Raw genomic sequence first — 19468 nt, forward strand, 5'->3', positions numbered from 1 at the left:
CACCAAAGAAGGTACATAACATACCAAAATATAAGCACAATATCTCAAACTCAGTAATAGTAAATAAAAGGATACATACCAGCCACGATGTTGGGCGCTGCGCGGCCCTCCTCCGCTGTCAACTGAAAGGCTCTCCCGCGAGCCTACAGTGCCTCGGCCTTCGCTGGTCGGACCTCGGTAGATATAGCAGCAGGTGCTGATCCCTGAAGTAGTTGCGGGCACTCGGACTTCCGATGGCCAGTCTGGTTGTAGTGAAAGAAAACTGCAAACTCCTTGGGGAAATCCCTCGCAAAATGCCCCTCCTTGCCACACTTGTAGCACATCCCTTCTGTGCATGCTCCCTCATGGCTCTTTCCGCACTTTCCAAAGTGCGGCCCTTCTGACCCCTAGATCTAGAATCAGCGGGCTTTGCCCGCTTGGCTGCTGGCTGTAATTGAACCAGTCGCCTGTCCCTCCTCTGAGACTCGGCCTCCTCCCTGGCCTGAGTCTCTAGCTCAATCTCCCTCTTCCAGGCATTTGCCTGGAGCTCGGCAAATGTCCGGTATGTCGAGTTCGCCACGAACTCATGAATGTCCCTCCTCAGTATGCTCAGATATCGGCTCATATGTGCCGGCTCGATAGACACGTGCTCAGGGCAAAACAACGCCCTCTCATGAAACGTCCATGTAATCATAGTCACGGACTCCGTCCCCTGCGTGAGGGACAAGAACTCCTGTGCCAATGTTCCCTCTCCAACAGGGGAACATACTCATATTGGAACATTGTGGTGAACCTCTCCTAGGTCACCGCTGTAATCTCTGCAGAAGTGAAGTCAGCCGTCACAAATTTCCACCAGTCCTTCGCACCCAAGTGAAGCTGGTTCAAAGCGAATCGTACTCTCAGATGCTCCAGACACGAACAGGTGTAGAAGCATCCCTCAATGTCATATATCCTCCTCATAGCGACTATCGGATCCTGAGTCCCATCAAACTTTGGTGGCTTTATGTTGCTGAACTCCCGGTACAGCAACGAGTCACCCCCCTGCGGCCTAGCAGTGACGACGGCTACAGTGGCCACAACAACAGTAGCCTCGGTAAGAGTAGCGTACCGCTAATCAAACGTCTTAATCAGCGTGGTCGTGATAGACCCAAATATCTCTGGTATCTCAGCTCGAATGGCTGCAGCCACCTTATCATGAACCATCCTGCAAATCTCATCATCGCTAACACTGCTGATCCCCGGAGTGTGGCATGTCCCAACCATGATGTCTCTGAAACACAACACAAAAGAAAATAGAGACTCTCTTGAGTATACTCGCACTCGGTACTCAACTCTACTTGTTCCTTAGTACCCTAAGGATTCTTACTTGGGTTGTTCACTGATCCGGTGTCTCAAGCAACACGGACCCTTATACTACCTTCCACACCGCATTAGTATTCACCCCAAGTCCTTCTCCTAGGATCCTAGATCATAAGTAAACTATATCTCCCTAAACACAGGCTACCCTCCAGTACACCACTCATAAGCTCCTCACTGCTACTTACTTCTCATAGTACTAGTAATCTCCTAGGCTAAAGCATCACAAATCAGGCCACTCTACTCCTAGATATCAATACCTAGCCTATTCTAGCATACATAGCATATCACATAATATCTCATAACACATAATGTAAGGGTATTTTGGGAAATCACCGTTCAGGCGCTGGCGGATCATACACACTGCTCTGTTTAGCATCTCTGAAAATCTTTTGCTCTCTTAGAAAAATTGTTTCTTTTATGAAATTTTTTCTCAATTCCTCAGTTTGAGTTCAGATACGCTCGAAGGTGCATCTGAATCCCTCAAACCAAGGTTCTGACACCAACTTGTAACGACGTGAAAATTTAAAACAAGTTTTCATTTTCCAAACACCATAAAACTCATATAATATTCTCAGAATCTCATGTTTATCAAATGTTATCACAATAAAACATATCCCAAGATCACTAATACAAAATCCTCTATAAGTGTGTACAAATCATGTTGGCGCCTTCCTGTGATCCTCGTTGGTACCTGAAACACATATCACATAACACGGTAAGCATAAATGCTTAGTGAGTTCCCCAAAATACCACTACAACACATAAGCCACTCAAGGCTAAAAATCGGTATGACCCTGCGGACAATGTGTCTCAGCGGGACCCTCCAGTCCCATAGCTCGTTTGACCCTGTGGTCCGGTCTGGGTCATTGGACGCTCTGGTCCAGTCTGATCGAGGACCCTCTGGCCTCATGAGTCGTTGGACCCTCTGGTCCGGTCTATATAACACATAGCATACATATAACACAAAGCACACAAATCGCAATCATACACATACACATAAGACCCACCGGTCTGCACATTGATACCACTCTAGGTAATGTATAGTAAGAAGACTCACCTCGGGTAACTCGGACAATCTCGAACTCGAAATACTGATCTAGCCTCCAAATAATCACATAAACAATTTCCTCTAATTAATGACGGGCCTCAATGGCTAGATTAATCCCTTCATAATAATTCCTTAGAAGGGTAAAAGACCATTATACCCCTTCAAAGCCCAAAAGTCCAAATGTTGACCAAAACCCTAAAAGTCAACGAAAGTAAACAGAAGGCAGTGCGCAGGGCGTACTCCGGCTATCCAGAATCGGGGAACTTAACCCCCTACGCGGCGCGTACTGGAATTACGCCCAACATAAGTTCCAATTTCATACTGTCATGATTTTTGGTCTGAATAGCTTAAGACATTGGCTCATATTTCAGATCTAGGCACTCTACTGTCTCTTAAGCCATAAAGTCGAAATCTTTAAGCCTTTGCATGGTTGTATAGGTCAACAATCACTCCAAACTCTTATCTTATTCCCTAAATAAGACCTTAACTCATGCATGGCTCAATATTAACGATCAAAATTGGATTTTTGTGGATCGACAACACATTTTATACTGAAATGGGGCAGATTAAGGCTTATGGAGACCATTTACTCATAAAGTCTCCATCTTGGGACAAAACCCTAAGGAAATGGGTCCAGAATGCACAAATCCAAATGAATAAGAAAGTTCTAAGCTTTTTACATCCAAGTGATGCTCCCACCTCTACAAAGCTCAGATCTAAACTTGCACTCCCACTCTAGCTTCCACAATGTTCTTCTCTTCTTCTTTACCAATACACAAAAAAAACTTTCAAGCTTAAAGGCACACACACAAGCTTAGAATGAAGGTTAGCTCTCTCTTAGGGTTTCGCTCTCTGAAAATGGAGGCTGATGTGAAGGCCATAACATTCCTTTTATTGTGCTCATGCCTCATTTAGGGTTATGAGTCTGAACACACTACGCCCGGCGTAAACTAGGGTTCGCCCAGCATACCGGGTGGAGTCCACGTCCAATGCACGCTCATGAGTACGCGCAACGTGCTCTTCAGTACGCCTAGCGTACTCACTTGCAATAATTTTCTCTTGGGGTTAAATTTGACAACTTGAAAAAGAAGAAGGGCTAGAGGGATATACTTGAATCTCGGGGTGTTACATTGGCCATATCAAGGTCACAAGAGTCCTCTCCAAAATGTCGTGAGTGATTTTCAGTGAGATAAACACCCGCATCCGCTCATCAATTCGCTCAGTACCTGCACCTGAGCCTGAACATGAACCTGAATCTCCTCCTAGTGTGCTCATCGCCACACCGAGACAAAATGATCCTGCCAACAATCAGAACATACCCAAGAATCTACATCCCATAGGATACCTAGATTCTCCAAGACTCTCCTGAATTCGAATATGGATCCTTTGCTTTAGGATAGCACGGGCCTAATGCTACCTTGCACACCTATCCATACTTTCCTCAAGAATCATCCCGAGTCCTATAAGAAACCTTCTCAAACTGATACTCCAAGCATTTTCTAATATAGCGTGACCAAACCCACCGAAGCACTTCCTAGGCTTTCCTAGGTTTCTGACCTCACCCTGCCATCAACTACTGAAGAACTCCCCATATGCCAGTAACCACCTAATGAATACAATCACATGTGACAATGCTTAAATAATCCTTCGAGTAAAAAACTCATCCCTACAATGGTTGGACTAAGAAAAAAGTTGCACGATAGGGTCAACTCCATCACTCTAAGATTACTTAACCTATGCAACATGTGGCTTGACATATTCACTTAGTAGCTAATCCACATCACTAAGAGTCCCACAAATCACAAAGCAATCATCATTCGGGTAATATAAAATCTAACTGGCTTACTAACTAATCAAGCCATTCTATCCGACTATCTAAAAACCATACTAGCATGCAACTATAAGAGCTTAAACAATCAGGAATATAAAGGCATCTCTCCTAGCATGAAATCTTGAGTAGATACTTAGCCCTAATCTAGCATGTGACTCACATATTCACAAATCAAATGATATCATATAACATGTATGGATATTTTAGGAATCACTTACTTGAGCTCGACCGACTTCACGCATCAGCCCTCCCCACCCATTGTCTTTATGAAATCTTTTTTTTGTAATTTATTCCTTTTTACAAAATCTTCTTAGGAACTCGTTTTCTTTCAAAAGAATATCAATTCCTCATTTTGAGTTCAGACATACCCGAGAGTGTACATGAATCCATCAAACCAAGGCTTTGATACCAACTTGTAACATCCAATTCTTTTGAGCTAAAAATTTCATTTTTAATTCAACCAAAACATTATTTATATTTAAATTCAACATTCAACATCATTTTTTCTAAATATTCAAATATACTTTATAATAAAACAGTTATTAGAGTAAAATCCTGAAATCATCATAATGTGGAAACATGGGTGCATGTGTTGTGGTTAAGCCGAGCCCTTCCCTATCGAAACGAAACTACCTGAAACCAATTAAGATCATAAAAGTTGGAAGCACGAAGCTTAGAGGTTGTTTGATTTGGTGCTAACCCGGTCCGGTCAGATGCTTTCGTCTGACCCGGTCCGGTCAGAATGTTTAATTTTTGTAGATTGTGCCTCTAACCAGCCCATGTATCTAACTCGGTCCAAAAAAAAATTGATTCGGTCCGCCAAAAAAATTAGCTGACCGAGAAGAAAGATGAGCTTTTCCCTCATTTACCCAGCGATGCTCTGGAGGTGGCCTTCACCACTTGGTTGACGCAATACACTCCATCGCAAACATACTCATCGCTTCCCTATTCAACGTCTTTCAGCGTCGACTTCTTCCTGTATGGGACTTCTTCCATCATCGCCATTCTTCTTCTTTAATTGATTTCATAAAATCGATTAAGTTCATTCATAAAGCGTGCTTTAGATGCACCCATTGCAAAGACACTCTCTTGGTTTGTTTCCTAAATCTTCTTTCTTTTTTTCTTCTTTCTGGTTTTGATGCTTTTCTTTGCCTCAAAACGATAGGAATCGCTTGGTTTTTGCCCATTTAATTGCACAAATGATTGACTTTTTTTGTTTTTCCTTTTAACCGCAAGCAAACATTTGATTTTTGTGGGATTCGGATAAATTTTGATGTTAGAATTCATCATTATATAAATATACAAAGAATTCATCAAGTTGTTTAATATAGTATTATTTGAAATCATCTTTGATATAAATTTTATTGTAGATGAGCAACTAGTCCTCAATAGATGGATTTTTTTACTACAAGCATCATTTCATTGTTAACGTAATCTTTTGAAGATCCCTTTTTTTCTATTTCATTTTATTGGACCATTGAATATCCAGTGTATAACTTTTGAAATTCTCTTCTATATTTTATTTTCAATTGGTGCCTTGTTGGCATTTGTTGCTGCTGTTTAATTTTTGGTGTGAATCCCTATCCTTGGGACGATTGTTAATGAGTATTAATGATACATAATAAAGGAAAATAGACAGTTATGTTAATTGGTAAAAAATCAATGATAATTTAAAAAACTAGAAGTATTAAAGTACATAATGCTACAAAATAATAAGTTGCAAACAAAACAAAAGGGTAAATTGGTCATTTTATCATTCGGCACATCCGGTCAGACGCATAATCAAACAACATAGTTTCAGTCGGATGTAGACTTCGTCAGACTTTAGAACAAGTCATGTCTCTGACTCATTCAGGCCTGACTCAATCAGCAACTATCAAATGGCCCTTTAGTGAGTTCCCCAAAATACCACATACCAAACAAACAAACTACCAGGCATATATGGGTGCCCGCCACCCCTTCAGTCTATTTTAACCGGATACTATCAACCATATCTGGGTGCTTGCACTCCACTTCGGTTAATTTCAATCGGATACTATCAAGCATATATGGGTGCTTGCAATCCCCTTCGGTCTATTTCAACCATATACTATCAAGCATATATGGGTAGTTGCAATCGCCTTCGGTCTATTTCAACCGAATACCGGGTCTATTTCACCTATACCTCTACCACATAATATCATAATCAAATAACCATAGAAACATCAACAAATACAGGCATACCATACAATTAGCAAAAAGAAAATCATCTTACTATAAACATCGACTAGTGGGCCGACATTGGCACCTTCGACCCACAGATTCAGTGAAGGTAAGTCACCTCAAACTGCCGAATATCTCATATCAAATCTCGGACTGCCGATCCGGAATATCCCAGAGCGCCAGCACCAACAAGTAATACCAACTTAATAATTGGTCCTCAAACCATGGCTAGGATCCAAGTCCGATTGTTCAACACTCAGGGTAAAAGTCCATTTTACCCTTTCCTCACATGGCCTAAAATCTGAGGCCCATTAATAGCATCAAGAGTCCATTATGGCCCAAATTTCTAATTGGACCAACGCCCATATTGGGCCTAATCCAAGGAGGCCCAAACTCCTAAAAGATACCCAAAGCTCCACATGGGCCCAAGCACCAAAAAGGTCCACATACAAAAAACTAGGGCCCAACAAGGCCTAAAATCCGAAAAACCATATCTCACGTCGTGACCAGCCTTGGTCAAGTCGTGAGAGCTCACTCAAACAGATCCTAACACATCACGAAGCAACATAATCAACTCAGTCAAGGGAAAGTCAACAGGGCTTCCCTCAAGTCGTGATAAGCCTTCTCTCATGTCGTGGAACCCAAGCAGATGTCCAAAAATGGGACCAAATCCTTCTCACATCGTGAGACCATGTGTCTCACATTGTGAGAACAGTGTGAGGCTAAAAACCCAACTTTTAAGTCATTATTCCATTAATCCTTCAATCCTATTTCTTTCAAAAGCTAACACGGACTCCATAGGCCAATAAAAACGATTACTGGATGGACATGCATGCCTCATGCATGTCCTAAACCCATCTTAGGTCAAAATGACAAGAAATGGCTCCAAACTCAAACAAGATTCGTAAATTATAACCACGCTTTAGATCAATAAGACTAAATCATAAATAATGAATTATTGATCCATAAAGTTGCCAACTTTATGGATCCCAAGCATGCAATCCAACATAAACCTGCAAAAAGAAGCTTAGAACTTAGATCTACCTATCTAAGCTCATAAAGATTGGATCTTGGACACTAATAATGGTCCAAAATGTACACAAGAAGATGATGATGAAGCCTCCTTGCTAAACCAACACTCTAGAACATCTTCTTCTTTTTTTTCTAGCCATCAAAACACTAAAATGGATCCAAAATCACCAAGATAGATTGGCTTAGGGTTTTCTGAGTTAAGGGAAGGTGGAGGCAGAGAAATGAACCCTTAAACTAATTTAAGTGGGCCTAATACGTTGGAAACCCTAAAACTTCGTGCGCTTGGGCTTGAACGATCCTCATGTTGTGAGCTCTTATTGCTCATGTCGTGAGCTCAGTCCCGGATAGAATCTTCATGCGGCCTTCCTCACACTATGAGCCTCCATGCCTCACATCATGAGGACCCATTTTTCTCCAAAATCCAACCTTTTGACCCTCCAAAACCTTAATTCGATTCAACCAAGGAAATGAATGTTACTACTTTTATGTTAAGATCTTCTTGTTCTTAAATGTTAATGATGATAGGAGTTAAAAATATTTTTTGAAGGATTTTTAGTTATGATTTACTCTCTTTAACAAGCAACCTAAAACTAGTACTCTTAAGAAAAGAGATGTTGGAGCAACAATTTTGTAGAAATTGTTAAAAATCAAAATCTTAATGATTTTCAGTGAGGCTTTTTGGTGTAGAAGGCTAACTCAAGTTACTATATCCCAGAAAAAATATCGATTTTTAATTATGAAATTAGTGAGATATGGTAGTTTAAACTCAAGTATAGAAATATAACAGATTGCATGCATTATAAGTGGTTGAAAAATAAGGGGGAAGCGAGGTTCAAACTCGGAACCTCGTATGTCCGTTAAACGTAAATACAAGTGCTCTACCACTATGTTAGAGCATTTTTTGGCGAGAAATATAATTTACATGGTTAGGAAGTGTGTTGTAAACAATATGAAACGGTTGTAAAGTATCGTATTGATGGTAAATAAAATAGTGAACTGAAATAGGTTTTTAATGGAAGGTAAATTAGTAAGGAATAAGTGGATTAGTGTAGCTGATCGTACCTAAATACTAAGGCGAGTACAAGGCGAGTAACAATGACTTTTCCCCAAAATAGAGGACATGAAAAATTGTTTGTATAATTGCACACCTTTTATAGAGGTCAAATGTTAAGTTATAGGTTTAGTGTGTGACGTATGGTATAAGAGGATATAATCCTTAATAACGACAAGAATGTCAGGAGTTTTGATAAGGCTCAAACAAATGTATGAAAGCAGAGTCGAAAGAGGATTAAAAATTATGGGAAAGATTCGTACAGCGAAGTAGTGCAATGTTTGATTGGACATGAAAATTTAAGGTTGAAGGTTAGGGATGAAACATGTTATTAATTTGGAAAGTTTAAGCTGACGGTATACTCGAGGTGATCACTAGTGTATATGGGGTTCTCGAACTAAGACTTGTAAACTTTTGTCACAAGGGGGATGTTTTGGGCTAGAAATGAAAAAATGATAATGATTTTGGGAAGAGGAGTTTTAGGAATAGAGATATGGGCGAAAATTTGAAGATGAGAGAGGAGATTTTTTTATAATTAATTCCATAATTTTTATGAAATTTCTTTCAGTTTATAAAACATGTGTCATCCTGGGGCAATGCTAATGTTCTTTGTATTGTTTGAAATTTATCGGATGTCCCCAAGAGAAAACACGTTGGAGTATAAAGTTATAAAAAGATCATGTTGGGTTTCAATAAAACATATTAAAGTAAAGTACAATGCCTAAATAAAAAAGTTGTCAAAAGAGTAAAAAAAAAAGTGGTTTGAATTATGTTATGTTATAAACCTGTGAACTCACTAATTATTCTGGTAGTTGACCGCTCATTTTACATGCTTTTTTAGGGATCATGTAGTAAGTGGCACCTAGAAACACATCACGCGCAAGAGCATTTCCATGTCTTATTTTTTATTTTATTTTATTTTTTTAATACATTGTAATTCTTTTTTTAAATTGTTCAAAACTTATTGTAAATGGTAAACCTTTTTCATATTGTGGTTGGTGGTGTCTTTGAACTTTTGCTATGACACACTTTGTGCTGTCACACGCTATGTTTCCTCTTCAGCGGGGTGTGACAACATTCATCAGGTCCCACCTGACATCGGCCCCGCCCGGTACATGATGTGTTTTATACAAAAGAACATCCTATGTGCTCATGCAAACCTTAAAGATTGGATCTAGGTTTCTCTATTTTACATGCAATTCGTCCAATACTTATGAACCCTAGATCTAGCATACATATTTCAAAATTATTATATAAGAACAGATCTAGATGATTACCTCTTAAAGAATGACTTGAATCTTCTTGTCTTGGACCTTAGATTCATAGGTGTCACTCCTCTAATGGCTTACAAACACCACAAGAAAGAGAATGATGTAGAAGAGAGAGCATGAGAGGCAAAAGTCGGCTCTAGGGTTTCTAGAAAGCAAGTCCAGTCAATTTTGCTAGCCCTAAGGATCTATTTTTACTAGTGCTTCTAGTGTTTCAATCAAAACCCTAATGGACAGCTTAGGCCTTAAGCAGTCCAAGGAAACTTCTGGAATAAGGCCTCTTTGGAGGAAATTAGATGGCTCGGCCTCCTAAATTTCGTCCACCCTTATTCCTTAGGGTTTCACAGCCCAAATTCAACTATCACACAATTGACAGTTCTAGTCCCCTTTATTTAATTAATATTTTTTAGCCACTAAATTAATTCTTAATTAATTTGTGACTAATATTAATCAAACAATATGATATCTCTTTAATATATTATACATATAATATATTAATAAACCATAATAACCTCTCTTTCTACACTAATCATCCTGTCAAGTTGCTTTGGTGAAGGCAACCCAAAACGACCATGCATAACAGGGTCAAGTACATACCAAACATAGTTATGGACTTATACATTAATCTAACAGTCTCCCACTTGGACAAGTCTAATAACTAAATTTGCAAGTATGACTTTAGGATCCGATTAGCAATCGTAGCTCTTGAAGACGTTGTCGAACTCTGATCTTATCAACAACTTGTCCTTTAGATAAGGGATCATATATTCCTCCATTCTTAATATCGTATAGACGTGAGACATGGATTGAAATCATTCTCTCAGTCTATGAGTTGTTTCCTAATTTTCGATCTACAACGACTGACAATAGACTACAATTAACACGTCAACTTAGTCCCGGCTTGGCCAAGCACTTAGGTGTCATCACTAAATCATCAAGGGTCCCACATATATCACTTTTATCCCACATTAAGTAAAAGGAACGGATCAACTTCGACTCAAATGCTCGCTTGTACTCACTCACTAAATCACACACAACAATATGTTTTATACTACCAAATTACTGGTGCATTTACACATTATCAATATGCAATCAACTTGCAAGATATAACTCACACATCTAGGTTTGATGAATATAAGATATTATCGCCTCACTAATCACTCGTGATAAAATCCATGAAGCGATCCAAGTGAGCGTGAGTTTAATCCAATGCTCAAATCATATTCATAAGCACTCATGAACGTTGCAACAAACCTTTGATATGTCTAATACAATTTAGACAATCTACTAACCAATTCAAGACAATCTTCTTTCATACCTACTCCCAAAGTATGAGCGACTGTGGAACTTTCGAATAATCTTATTATTCAGGAAGTCAAAACATGAAAAGTGAAACACAATAATAATCGAATACAATATGGCCCCAAGCTTTTGAGTATAAATAAAAATCCTTTTATTTAGTCACCATATTGATTACACATATTATTCATTGTATAATGTTTCGGGTAATCAACTTATTACTTGAAGTATAACAACAGTTGTCCCATGCTCTCAGCATGCACACTATGTTTACCTATGGTCCTTACTTTGTGAAATAGACCAATTGAACACTTTTTCAATGATACTGATTTTCTAATTCCCAATCCTTACCATAAGTGTAAGAATACCAAAATTCTTTCCACTTATAGAACATGTTCGATTCTAACATTTTATGCAATGATCCTTTCATAATTTCATAGCGCCAAAGTCACAAAGCCTTTGCCAATGAAATTCCAAGGTCCTCTATTGGAGATTGTTGCAAGACAGTTCCATGGATATGAAGTCTCTATTGGGTTTTGGTATATTACAACATCCTATGGTGCACATACAACCCTAATTACATTGGATCTATGTTTTCACTAATTATACATGTAAACGGTTTCCAAGGTATTAATCTTACAACTAGCATGAATTTAACATAAAAATATAATATACCAGTTAGCATGACATACCTTTTGATGGAGCTTGAATTGTTGGTGTATTTGACCTTAAAGAGTTTAGCCCCAATAGTGTGGAAGCCTCAAATGAAGTCACAACACATCATGGACAAAGGTAGAACTTGAGAGAGAATTCCATGCACCAAAACCCTTCATATTTCTCTAAGAAAAGAAGTGTACACGTTTTGGTCATGAAGTAGCACATTTATATGTTGGATTCCGAGAGTCATGGGTAAAACCCAAATCCATACCCATGGGTGTTATGATCCATGGTCAATGTGGCCCAACTCTTTATGTATCCATACATAAACTTGGTCCAACATGGATCATAATCCCAACACATATAAATATAACTAACTACCATAATTAGTCCCCATAGATTTAATTAGTCTCTTTTGACCACTAAATTAATTCCAAATTAATTCTTAATCAACACTAAGTAAAACATATGATTTCATATTAATATATTATAACTTATAATATATTAATAAACCATAAATAACATTCTCTCAAAAGTCCATCCTACTAAATTGTCCTAATGATATGCAACCCAAATGGACCATGCTACTCTCGGGTCGAATACATACCAATAATAGTTATGGGCTTGCACACCTAATCCAATAGTCTCCCACTTGGATAAGTCTAAAACTATTATTCAAGTATGACTCGAAGATCCCGACTAGCAATCGTAGCTCTTAAAATCCGCTGTCGAACTCTGAACAAATCAATGACATGTCCATTAGATAAGGGATCATATATTCCTCCATTCTAGATATCATATGGATTGAGACATGGATTATAATCATTCTCTCTATCCATTTGTTGTTTCCTGATTTCCGATTTATGACGACTGACTAATTGAACAAATCAAATCAGTCCAAGCCCGGCCGAGCACTTACATTTCTCATCACCAAATCATCAAGGGGCTCACATATATTTCTTTTATCCCTCCAAGGGTAAAAGGAATGGATAAACTTCGACTCATATGCTTTTTCTACTACTTGTTGAATCATACACAAAGGCACATTTTATAAAATCAAGTTACCAAATGCGTTTTCGTGCAATCATTGTATAACCAAATCATAGGCAACAAGTCATATCTCTAGGTTTGAAGAATATAATATATTATTGTCTCATGATCACTCGTGATAAAATCGATGAAGTAATTCAAATGAGCATGGGTTGAATCCAATACTCGAATCCCTATTCTAGGAGTACTCATGAATGTTGTAGTAACTCTTACTATGTCCACTACCTTGGACATCTAGAAACCCGATTCATGACAGTCTTGCCTTGATACCTACTTCCAATGTATTATCGACTGTGGATGGTTTGAATAAGTTAGTCATTCAGAAAGGATAACCTAGTTATTCTGGAAGTCAAAACATGCAAAGTGAAAATCAAGAATAATACTAATCCTCTATGGCCCCAAGCACCTTTGAGAGTAAATAAAACAACTTTTATTTAAACACCATATTGATTACTCATTTTTCATTGTATAATGTTTCAAATAATCAACTTTATACATGAATTAAAACAATAGTTGTCCCATGCTCCAAGCATGTAAACTATGTTTTGTAAACACTAGTCATGCCATACATCAAGTATGCACACTATGTTTATCTATGATCTTTACTTTGTGAAATAGATCAATTGAACATGATTCCAATGATGCTCATTTCACAATCCGAAATCTTTATCGTAAATGTAAGAATTCCAAATTCCTACCATTTAACGAAATCTGTTAGATTCTAAACTTATATGCATTGATCCTCTTGTAATGACTACACACAAAGTCATAAAGACTTGTCAATAGACATTACAGAGCATTCCAATGGAGATCAATTCCGTGGAAACGAAGTCTCAAATTCAAAGTAAATTTCTTTGAACATCCTTCTCGCATTAAGTTTTCTCATCTAACACAAATAGAATAACTTCCACATTGGGAATATTTCCATATTCTCATTTTGAGTATAACTTCTGAACAAGAGTTGCCTCTTTTCAGAATATGCCAATTATGGTCCTTCCAAAATTAACACTTATACTTCCAACAGTCCATGAGCAACCAATCTTTGGTAAACCTTAGATTGTCATCGACAATTGTTTAATCATTTTATTCATATCCAATTCTAGACTTTTCCCCTCTTAATGCCCTGAGCATTTGGAAAATTTAGAAAGGATGAATATTACAGCACATGCAATCGATCTTATATCTGAAGCATATGGGACACGATTCATGATGTCTCACATAAAGACATGATACTAGACCAATCTTTTGCTACAATATGTTTTATTTGCCATGTTCTCAAAATTTGACTATGAAGAGGGATGTCGTAATCTTAATCGAATTTGGAAAAAGCAATATATATAAAATTTCCTTAAGTCGAACCATTCCAACATAAAATTCATATATATACTTGACTAAACATGATTAAAATCTCACTATCTAAGATGATTTGAAATAAAGTATAATTTCCTCTCCCTTAATTATAGCAAAACAACTTTTCAATCCCTGTAACTTCACGAATTGAAACTTTTTTTTTTTCTATAATTAAAATTGCTAACTTGCAATATTAAACATAATCATCATGCTCCCACTAACATGATGATTATTAGCATAACACTTATGCTCCCACTAGCTTTGAGATGTACTCAGAAACAGCTGGACTTCTAGAAATCAATACTTTATTGACTTCCTTACCAAAGTTCAGATTTCTGATACAAGATGCTTTGATAAGACTTAATAAAAATCATACACCTTTCCTTAGATAGCTCACATGTGTGTCTAAACAATTTTATAGAACTATGAAAAGGGATACCGTAATCATAGTCTCAATTGTTTAGACCTTTTCCATTTCTCATAAGTCTATGTTAGTGTTCTGGTTACCCACACACGCTCCACAAGCGACTTTGAGAATGCAAATATCACAATTGCTATCTACTAAAAATCTACTTAGTGAAAGTGTTTCCTCACCATCATTTTCATGAATTGGACAGAAACCTTATGACACTTAGATTTTATGGTTTATGGGTTCCTTTCCATGTGAATTTTGTCAAAACCATACTCTCAAGACAAGGTTAGTGACACTTCCAAATGCATATGGATTGAATTTGTGCAGTCTTAACATCTTGCCACCTAGCAGCCAAAGGGCCTACCATTGCTTCCAAGTAGTTATGCAATCAATTGAGAACTTTCAGAACTCCTATGCAAAACCAAGTTTAACCGGAATGGGCACAAAAATGTCAAAACGATAGGTTATAAACCTCAAGTCATGTGCTAGTGAAGAACTATGGGTTTTATCATTGAATAGTTCGTGAAACTTTCAAGACCTTTATGACTCCCATTGTCCTCTTGACATATAAGACTCTCTTGTCAAGAACTATTCCTTGACAAAACAAATATTCAATGGATAGTGCGGATTCTTATCAAGACTTTGTTTTTGAAACGACGTATGACTCATATTCTTGATTTAACCATTCCAACAATTCATGACTCCTCTTCTTAGCCATAAGAATGCACTAAGATGTCCTTAGAGGATCAATTGTGATATGGTATCTTAATCATTAAGATGATCATAAAACAAGATACTCAAGTACTCTCCCATCTTTTTAGATTGGAGAAACTTTTATCTTTTTGCCTTATTTGATTCTTCTTATTTGTTCTACCCAACATTGATATTTTTCCAATGTTTCAAAATTATACTTAAAATTATAAGTATAATCATATTACTAAGCTTTAGTAAATCATGACGAATAGTCCCATAATTCTTTGTGGTGGACTTGACCAGTGTACACTTAAGTGTACCCGATCCCCTAATCCTTCACTTGACTCACATATACATGTGAACAATGAATTAGTCTTAATTTGCCAAAGATGAAAATTCTCATTCGTCATACTATATAACTTGCATGATTCCAAGTTTTGGTCCAATTGAAACTTGGATGATGAGAATCTTTCCTTATTTGGTAAATTTAGACACTACCACAAATGAAAGAATCAAATCCACTTACCAATATTGTTGTCAATGGAATCATATAAGCAACACTTTTTCACAAATGCCATTGTAAGGATATTTTAAAATAAATAAAATCAAAACTTTTTTCTTTTATTTTAAAACTTTGTGGAAAAACTTATCCTTATAATCCATATGAAAACCTTGTTGTTATCTATTCTTAAGCAATCTGTCACAACTCTTAAGTAACAACTCAAAATTCTGATCACCGAACCATGCGATCGAAATCCATCTTCGCAATCAGAATCAGTGTATACTTTCTTTAAGCTTCCTCTCTTTTCTTTAACTCTTAAAACATCAACATGTGACCCAGACACATCATGTAATAAGAATCTCGGAATAGGAAATTAATAGAGTTAGATAGTGGATTTTACCCGAAGTAGAGTCAAACCTTTTTGACTTTACCATCCTTATGATCTTTCAGGTAAATAAGCAGCTTTGCAACCAATGTCACTTCCATCGGCAACAAAAACGTATGGACTCTTTGGGAATGTTACACAAGTCTATCTGATACTTAGCCTTTCTCTTTACCATTTGGTAAACCAGGTTGACTATGGATGATCCCTTTCCATTGGGAAAAGAAAGCTTTTTAGGATTTCCAATGTTACCATTGTCAATGTCCATGAAAGTTTGGGAAGTCGATCTTCCATTCAAATTTGCTTCACCAGTGCTCAAAATCATTGCTGACTCAGTAGCACTAAGCAAATAGGTAAGATCATTAAGGGTCAAGTCATGGTCTGTCACATAGTAGTCCCAAAAGAAGTCACTGTGTGACTTAGAAAGTGATCGAACATCCAACTTTCTCAAGACTTTGACACCCAACTCTCCCGGCTTGTCAATATGTGACTTCATTTCCAAGATGTGATCACACATAGATCTTTCTTGCCAATAGGGCTTGAGTGAGCTTGAACTTGTGGGTTAGGGAGAATAATTGGAGGGGTGGAGGAAATGAAACTCCAAAAGATTTGGGTAGATTATAGATGTCTAAACCAGACATCTAAAATGGGAGATATTCAAGTTAGTTGATTTTTAAGTCCTTAATATAACACCCAATATGAAATACTAAACTAGGACCCAACACAATATTTTATAACTTGGAAGAAGGATGTCGTAATCCAAGCTATAAGATATTTGAAGGTAGGCGAATGACGATTCACCAATTTCCACCAAGAAAACGAAATAATTTTATTAGGTTTTTCTTTGATTTGAAATTCCTAGATCTTTTGAGATTTATTGAACTTTTTAATAGCATGTTTCAATCTCGAGTGTGCCCTCTCAAATTTTGTGATAGGGATGCCAAGGATCACAAAACAAGGTGTGAATAACCATGCAAATTCACTTGGTACCCTTAATATTATCACATAATCGATGTGTCGGTTACCCACACACGCTCCACCGATATATGAAAAACATTAAGTCACCCTTTGTTATCCTTACTAGTCCAAGTTAGTGTGTCACACCCCAAAACCGGAACGGCAGAAACGTTTTGGGGTGGATGACGTCATGTCAAGTTTCACAACACATGCATTATAGTAATCAAAGTACAACAAAAACATTGCATTAATAGTACTAGTTTTACATGGTTTACATTACAATATATTAAAGTGTACAAACAAATATAATAAGAACAACATGGTACTAAGCTATCTTCATCAGCAGCTCCGGGGATGTATCTGTCTAATGCTGACCTGAGAATACAAGTTATTTGAAAAGCGAGTATCAGCATTTTTACAAATGCTGGTGAGTTCATAAGTATTTAGTGACATTTATTCAAATAACTTTATAAAGTAATAGTTTAAGTGTTTACTGTGTATTAGAGTTCTTTCCAGAAAATCCTATATTTTCTTTAATAAAGCAACCTTCTACCAAGGCGAGTCAGTGTTATGTGGTAAAAAGTAGTTTTCCCTAAATTGTTATCATTATCAAAATACTGAGTTTGATTAATGAGGAATGCAAACGATATCAAATGAAAGATACATCTTGTAAGGTCATAACAGTGAAAACAGACCCCAGACAGTATCAAATGAAAGATACGTCTTGTAAGGTCAAAACAGTGTGACTCTGAAAATGAGTTACCAGCATACAATGTAGATTGCCGGTGAAATACCATTACCTTAAAGCCATGAATTATAAGGTAGACCGGGATACTCGTAACCATACTAACTAGAGTTCCAGACGCCCTACAAGCGTCTATAAGATGTGACATTTGTCACCCGTTGGCTTGGTAGGCCAGGACTGTAGCTAGCAGTCTGGGTGCGGGGTTGTCAATCCCATATAGATCTATAAACACAATGTCCGCTCTCCCTACAAGAGACTCTGGTTACCAACTAGACGACGGAGAAGGCCGTGTCCTGAAGATGCATCCCAAATAGTGGGTAGAGACTTCCAAATAGTGGGTTTCTAATGTAAGTGTTGAACTAGAGGTAGAGACTCATAACTGAATTGACTGAAGTAAACCCATATGTCTATGATTGTATACATAATATATAACTAATGAATCAAACGACCTTCGGATGGACATCCGATCCCACCAGACCACATCTCAACGAAGAAAAGGAAATAGGGCGGACAAGCCTTCATACGTCCTTCAATCATTATTTATATGCATCTATACAAGCACAAACATACATCTAACTACGCTTGAGTGTGTATCAAGTGGAATCATATCGTGAAGTATAAGTGTACAGTGTGGAATAACCGACTTGTGAAGTATAAGCGTACAGTGGAATATCCGAGTCATGAAGTATAAGCGTACAGAGTAGGATAATCGAATTGTGAAGTATAAGTGTACCAAGTATAAGTGTATCACGAAGTGGAAACAACAACTGATGAAGTAAAAGCATCTATCAAGTATAAGAGGCTACAAGTATAAGCGATATAGAGAAAAAAATCCGGTATAAGCGTATCACGAAGTGAAAGCGTTATCGAGTAGGAGTTTAAAATAAGTGAAAGCGAAGCTGCGGTAACTAACAAGTAGAAGCATATAACGTAACAATCTTAAAAAACCTTTATAATTAGGAAAATAACATTTTGGAATTCTTTGGTAAAATGAGTTTGAAAACCTTTAGAAATCTTTGGAACCTTTATAAACCAGTTTGAAATGAATTTAGATAAAACAGTATAAGTAAGAGTTTTGAAACAAATGAAAACACCTTTGAAAACCATTATAGTGTTCTGCTCGGTAAAACAGTGTACATCGGTAAAATCTTGTGCATGCGGGTTATCAATCACATGTGATTGATATGATAACTGGCATGTTTAACTTGTATTCCCCCCTATAAAACATTTAAAAGGTTCAATCAGGGGTATGAACTCACCAGGTGTAAGTAGGTCCGACGAAGGTGTCGTTTGGTCGTTCGGTGTCACGCAAGGACTTGTACAGACACAATGACCTATTTAACATATGATAACATATGTTCACATACAATTAGTATATTTAATACTAATTAAACAAATATACACGCTCACAGGAGCGAAAAACACTTTGGTTAAGTGTTTGGGTGTCCCGGGTAGCGTCTAAAGGTGTGTATCGCTAAGGAATGGAGTTTACTCTCCAAGAGTAAACCCCTAACACCATGTTTACGGCCCAGGGACTACTCACCATGATTTTACGGCCGTAAACTCATGGTGATGGGTTCTAGGGTGGTTTAAGGCTTCTACTTGCTCATTGAATTATTCTAAGTACTTTTCCCAAAAGGAATGAGTGGGT

At 37.4% G+C, this 19468-nt stretch overlaps 1 non-coding gene across 1 annotated transcript; it reads right to left on the bottom strand.

The window, feature by feature from the left end:
- Positions 1-9054: 9054 nt before the first annotated feature.
- Positions 9055-9152, bottom strand: LOC145027900 (U6 spliceosomal RNA). Its single transcript, XR_013675663.1, has one exon. It is a non-coding gene; the product is annotated as a U6 spliceosomal RNA (small nuclear RNA).
- Positions 9153-19468: the final 10316 nt, after the last annotated feature.

This window comes from Lactuca saligna, chromosome 1 (genome assembly GCF_052625555.1).
Source record: "Lactuca saligna cultivar CGN05327 chromosome 1, ASM5262555v1, whole genome shotgun sequence".
Classification (NCBI taxonomy): Eukaryota; Viridiplantae; Streptophyta; class Magnoliopsida; order Asterales; family Asteraceae; genus Lactuca; species Lactuca saligna.